The sequence below is a fragment of the Mixophyes fleayi genome, chromosome 1, assembly GCF_038048845.1.
Source record: "Mixophyes fleayi isolate aMixFle1 chromosome 1, aMixFle1.hap1, whole genome shotgun sequence".
Lineage (NCBI taxonomy): Eukaryota > Metazoa > Chordata > Amphibia > Anura > Limnodynastidae > Mixophyes > Mixophyes fleayi.
In genome coordinates, this window is record NC_134402.1 from 168,127,249 (window position 1) to 168,133,248 (window position 6,000).

Consider the following 6,000-nt stretch of genomic DNA (forward strand, 5'->3'; position numbering starts at 1 on the left):
AACACTCCCTATATTAAGCACCTGTGGTCAACACCACGTTGCCTGATCTTGGAGTCTCATTCCCCATGAGTCTCTGAAGGTGTTTCCTCGTTTATTCAGCGCTGCTGATTCCTGTGGTTTCCAAACCACTTCTACCTCTGTGGTTTCCAAACCACTTCTACTACTGTGGTTCCCATACCACATCTACCCTTCTGTGTATCATCGTGACTGTGAGCTGATTCCTATCCGCTGCCTCCGTGCACTACAGTCTTCTAACCACTTCAACTCTACCATGTATTATTGGGACTGTTAGCTGATTCCTATCCGCTGCCTCCGTGCACTACAGTCTTCAATCCACATCCACTCACCTGTTCATCATCGTGACTGTTAGCTGATTCCTATCCGCTGCCTCCGTGCACTACAGTCTTCAACCTGCAACTCGTCTGTGTTTCATCGTGACTGTTAGCTGATTCCTATCCGCTGCCTCCGTGCACTACAGTCTTCAACCTGCAACTCGTCTGTGTTTCATCGTGACTGTTTGGCTGATTCCTATCCGCTGCCTCTGTGCGCTTCAGTCTTCAGTTCATCTCAACTCTCCCGTGTTTCCTCGAGACTGCTGCCACTATTGCTATCCGCTACTCTCCGTGATCAACAGTTCCAGTTCAACTCTGCTCTCCCGTGTGCCATCGTTACTGCACCTGCTGGTTGCTATTGGCTACCTCCGTGTGTCCGCAGAGACCTGCTGCTGCTACTCCTCAGCTCTACTCATCCATCTACTGCTGATCCGCTCTCCACGCTTTCCTGTGTTCCCGCTGGTCTCTACCCGCCTGTCAGCATTGGATTCGTGTCTCTCTACTTTCCCCTCTGCTAGACCATCGCCATTCTCCAGGGTCCTCCAGGAGTCCAGTTCCATGCTCTACTGATTCCTGTATATTTGTTTCCCTGCTGGTCTACCTACCTGTGCGCTGCACCTACTAGACCACCGCTTCACCCATCCAGGGACTTTGTTTCCTGCCGGCCTCCGGCCGTTCAGGTATCTCTGCACTCCTGTCTGACTGCCTGCTTCTGAACCACGGTATGCATACTTCTCATTGACTGTGCTGGTGTATTGCATATCTTGCTGGACTGTGTTGGTTCTCCTCTGGAGTTTGCTATCTGCTGAGTCTATTGCCATCATTGACTGTGTTATCTCGTGCCGGATTACTTCAAGAGACTTTCTATTATTGCAGTGCTGTTCAGTCATATATATATATATATTGTGCATATTACTGTGGATCAAGTTTAAGGTGCCCGTGTATATCTTGTGTTGCAGTCTCTCCCCGTGCACCTCCTCACATATATATTTCAGTGTTACAACTTGCTAGTGGCAGACCACTGATCCCTGTTTCCATTATCACCTGTTCCAGTATCCTCTCACATAGCAGTGGTACAACTTGCTAAACGCAGACCACTGACTCCCCGGATACCTCCACTTGGATTCCATTCCTTCACTCAGACAGCGGTACAACTTGCTATCCGCAGACCGCTGACTCTCATCACCTCCTCGTTTCTGTTGGACATTCCTCCTCACTATAGCAGTGGTACAACTTGCTACCGCAGACCACTGACTACCTGCACGTGTCCTTTGTCCATACAGTTCCTTGTGTATTATTACCTCCATATTGCCAGTGCTGCTAGTCATAGACTTTCCTGAGCATCTCATCATCTGCTATTTCCTGTTCCGTGATCACCCTGCTACCAGAGTACCATATTACCATCTATACTGCTCTGGTAAGCCTATCACCTGGTGATCCCTGGGTAAAGACTCCTAGTGCCCGTGACAGTTTTCTTTGTCTGAAAAGATGCGTACGGTACGCTACGACGTACAAGGGCACGCTACGGCGTGAAAGGGCGTACGCATCCACTACACGTGGCAGCAACAGTAATTGGTCTTTTACCATACATTCGCACAAACACGCATACTTATAAAATAGTACACATTAATGGTAGTTGCAACACATAGTCAGTTATGTCGAAATATAGTAGTATTTATATGTTATATCAGAGTTACATGCATATTAGTGAAATACACGGAACGGGTTGAGGGAATAACATCATGAGTGGTATCATAATGAACCTTGTTACATATCCTACTGTTTGGTTCACTCTGCGAGGGAATCGCAGAGTGAATACGCAAGTTATGAATGATAGGGAATTATGAACTACTTAAGACTAAGGAATCCGGGCGGGAAGAGCAGAGCATACCCCCTGCAGAGATGACCCCCTCCTTTGGATTCCTTAGGATGAACCAGCCAATGATTGACGACCCCTTGGACATTCCTGAGACCCGGACCAATAGATGCAAGCCATACCATCTTCATTGTATTACTGTATTTGATTGTGTATATAAGCAGCAGCTTGTGATCCAGAGTGCAGACATCTTGTCCCCATCATCATCATCATCATCATCATCATTCAGGATTGAATGACTGCACTGGATCCAGAGCGCCTGCGATAAGTAACGGCTGTATTTACTATTACTTCGCTTGAGCATATGTTTCCACTTATTGCGAATAAATCTTTGTGCTTTGGAAACACAAATCGAGGTTAGACAATCGTTATTGGTTAGCGACGATACGCACATAACAAAGTCAAGCAGGAAGGCAGGAGAAAACCTATTCAGACATATCATGTCAACGCTGAAACCTTGGCATGATAGGAAGGAGCCACAAGCCGCACTGGTAAACGCAGTTGTGCAGGAAAACAAAGTTCCCATGAGGGACGATCTATCCCCAGGACAGAAACGACAGACCTAGAAAATGGTTCAGAGGAACCTTAGTGTATTTTCTGAGGTGCCAGGCCGTACCACGCTCATAGAACACAACATAGTTACAACTCCAGGGGTGGTGGTGAAAGTAAGACCATACCGTATATCTGAAGCTAGACATGTAGTGGTGAAACAGGAGATTAGAAACATGTTGGACCTTGATGTCATTGAGGAATCCAATAGCAACTGGAATAGCCCTATTGTGTTAGTGGCCAAGCCAAACGGGAGTATTTGTTTTTGCAAGGACTTTAGCAAGTTAAACGAAGTCTCCCATTTTGACACATATCCTATGCTCCGCAACATTAGATCTAACCAAAGGCTACTGGTAAATTCCCCTAACACCATCTGCAAAGGCTAAGACAGCCTTTTAAACCCTGGATGGGTTATATCAATACAAGGTTTTTCCTTTTGGGCTACATGGGGCTCTCGCCACCTTCCAAAGAGCCATGAATCGTGTCTTAAAGCCACACCAGGATATGGAGCTGCATACTTAAATGATATAGTCATCCACTCCCAGGACTGGGAGACACATCTACCCAAGGTGGAGGCAGTATTAGCCTCACTCAGAGTGGCGGTTCTAACTGCGAATCCAGAAAAATGCGCACTGGCTATGCGTGAGGCCAAATACTTGGGGTACGTGAGGGGACAAGGCCAGGACAAACCCAAAGTTGATAAGGTAAAGTCTGTCAGAGATTGGCCAAAGCCTGTATGGAAGACACATCTGAGAACCTTTCTTGGCCTAGTCGGCTTCTATCGCCGGTTTATGGCTAATTTTACCACTAGGGCTGCTCCTCTTACAGGGCTCCTAAAAAAAAGCTTGTCCAGATAGGTTGGTCTGGTCGGAAGCAGCAGAGGTGGCCTGAAAGGATTTGCGGATGGCTCTCTGTTCGGCACCAATACTCCATGCACCAGATTTCAACAGGAAATTATATCTCCATACGGATGCCTCTGGAGTAGGGTTGGGTGCCGTGCTGTCGCAGAGGTTTGATGGGACAGAAAAACCCATCCTCCACAGTGGAGCAGGAGTGCCTAGTCATCAAATGGGCTGCCAAGGCTCTCAGGTTCTACCTCCTGAGTAGGGAATTCACCTTGGTCACTGACCATGCACCACTGAAGTGGATGCACAGGAACAAGGAGGTGAATGCCCGGGTAACTAGGTGGTTCCTGGCGCTGCAGCCCTACCACTTCATAGTGGAGCATAGGCCAGGGAGTCTGCACACAAATGCAGACGCCCTTTCCCGCCCTTTCCGCATTGTCAGCGTCACCAAGGTTAGCTGCAGACAGGGTTAAAGGTTCCCTGGGATTCTCTTTTAGCACACACACACACACAGGTTTTCCACATGGGTGTGGTTATGTTGCTGTGATTTGTTTGTAGTGCTTGGGGTGGAGGATAAAGACACTGTATGTGTGGGTGGGACCACTGATGCCATTAAGTGGCCGGCTTGCAGACAGGGAAGTTATGTCCATCCAGACGTAGGTGGTGGGGATTTTTGTGAACTGTTTATAGATATAATTGCTGAACCAGGGTTGGAACTGTTTTACCATACTGACAATAACTAATGAACAGTTAAATGGTTCAGCATACTTGTGTCCGATTCCTGTGAACGCTGCACTTTCTCACAATATATATATATATATATATATATATATATATATATATATATATATAATGGTAGAGGCTGTGGTCCTGATCAGTAATACAGTGTTTAGGTGCACATAGCGGTCAGCTTTCACCAGGTAAATTCAGACTTGTGAATATAAATTGGCTTAAGCACCACATATAGAAATATTTGCTCTTTTTTGTACAGGACTCTCCTGAGTTCCTGCCGTACGTTCATCTGCTTGATGAACCATCCAAGAGCTTCAAACATGGCAGAGGGGTACTGGCATCACTTGGGTAGCAGAGTCATAAGTTTTATCTACTATCCAGGTACCACATGTATTGCTGTCAGGTGGAGCACCTGCTGTTTTCAATCAGATGCTAGAATTCTATTGTAGATAAAATGTACTGATGCTGGTTATGCATTTTATGGTTGTACTACCCTGCCAGGCATTATTTGCTTATGTGCAGGTACTTATTAGAGAGATTTCCCACTCATTCAGGTGTTACCAGCACATACACAGGTCAACTTCTTTGATATGTCATCTGTTGGTAGAATAAGGGTATGCATGTCAGAAAATGGAATTCATATTTAATGCTTTGTGAAACCTCAGCTATGTCATATGGCTTGTTTCAATGATGTGCTGTAAGGAACTATTTCAAACTCAAGCAAGATTAGACCCAGATGCTAATAACCTCTACCTATGGCACCAAGTAGCACAATACAAAGATGACACTGACTTAATTGATAAAATAATTTTCATGGCATCTCTAATACTGCTTTCATGATATAGAACAGAACTGCAACTGGGCCTGATAGTTAACTCACAATGCTTGGATAATAACTTGACACTTTCCAAGAAGTTGATATATATAGATATGTATATGCACAGTTCAAATTGTTGATAGGCAGCATATAATTCGAAGAACTTATTTCCTGTAACTAGCAGCACATAGGAAAGACAAGTTCAAGATGGTCAACCCAAGTTTATGTTAATACTAAATCAAACTGATTGCTTTCAAAGACCCTGAATGGTTATCATAAGTCCAAATGTTGATAGAAGCTGAAAGGCTTGTGGAGGGTATAGCACCGTAACTTGCATTACAAGATATCTATCACCCGAAAAATAAATCACTGAAATGGGCAAGCTGCAAAAAAAATTAGCATCATTGCTTACTAGAAGAAGTTAAGAATTGGAGATGCTCAGGCTCGGTTCCCCGAGAACCTAACACACCCAAACTAAGCAGATCCAAGTACCGAGCCGAACCAGATTGGTACTTTCACGAACCCTTGGAATTGAAAACGAGGCAAAACGTCGTTGTTATATTGTCGGACCTTGTGAGTTTTGGATTTTATATGTACCGCCATTAACGGCGATCAAGCGCCATTTCACAGAGGGACACAAAAGGGGTAGTACAGTTCTTGGCAGTCTCTAGAACAGTTGGGCAGCATCATAGGTAGAAAAGAAAGAGGAGGGGTAGCAGTGTTCTTCAAAGTCTCCAGTGACATTCAGGAGAGCTTCTTTGCTCCATTGCTAATTGTCATTGCTAAAATACAAATAATAGGGCTGGCAGGCTTGGTGTAAATCTGCAGTCACATTGTATGATGTCATAA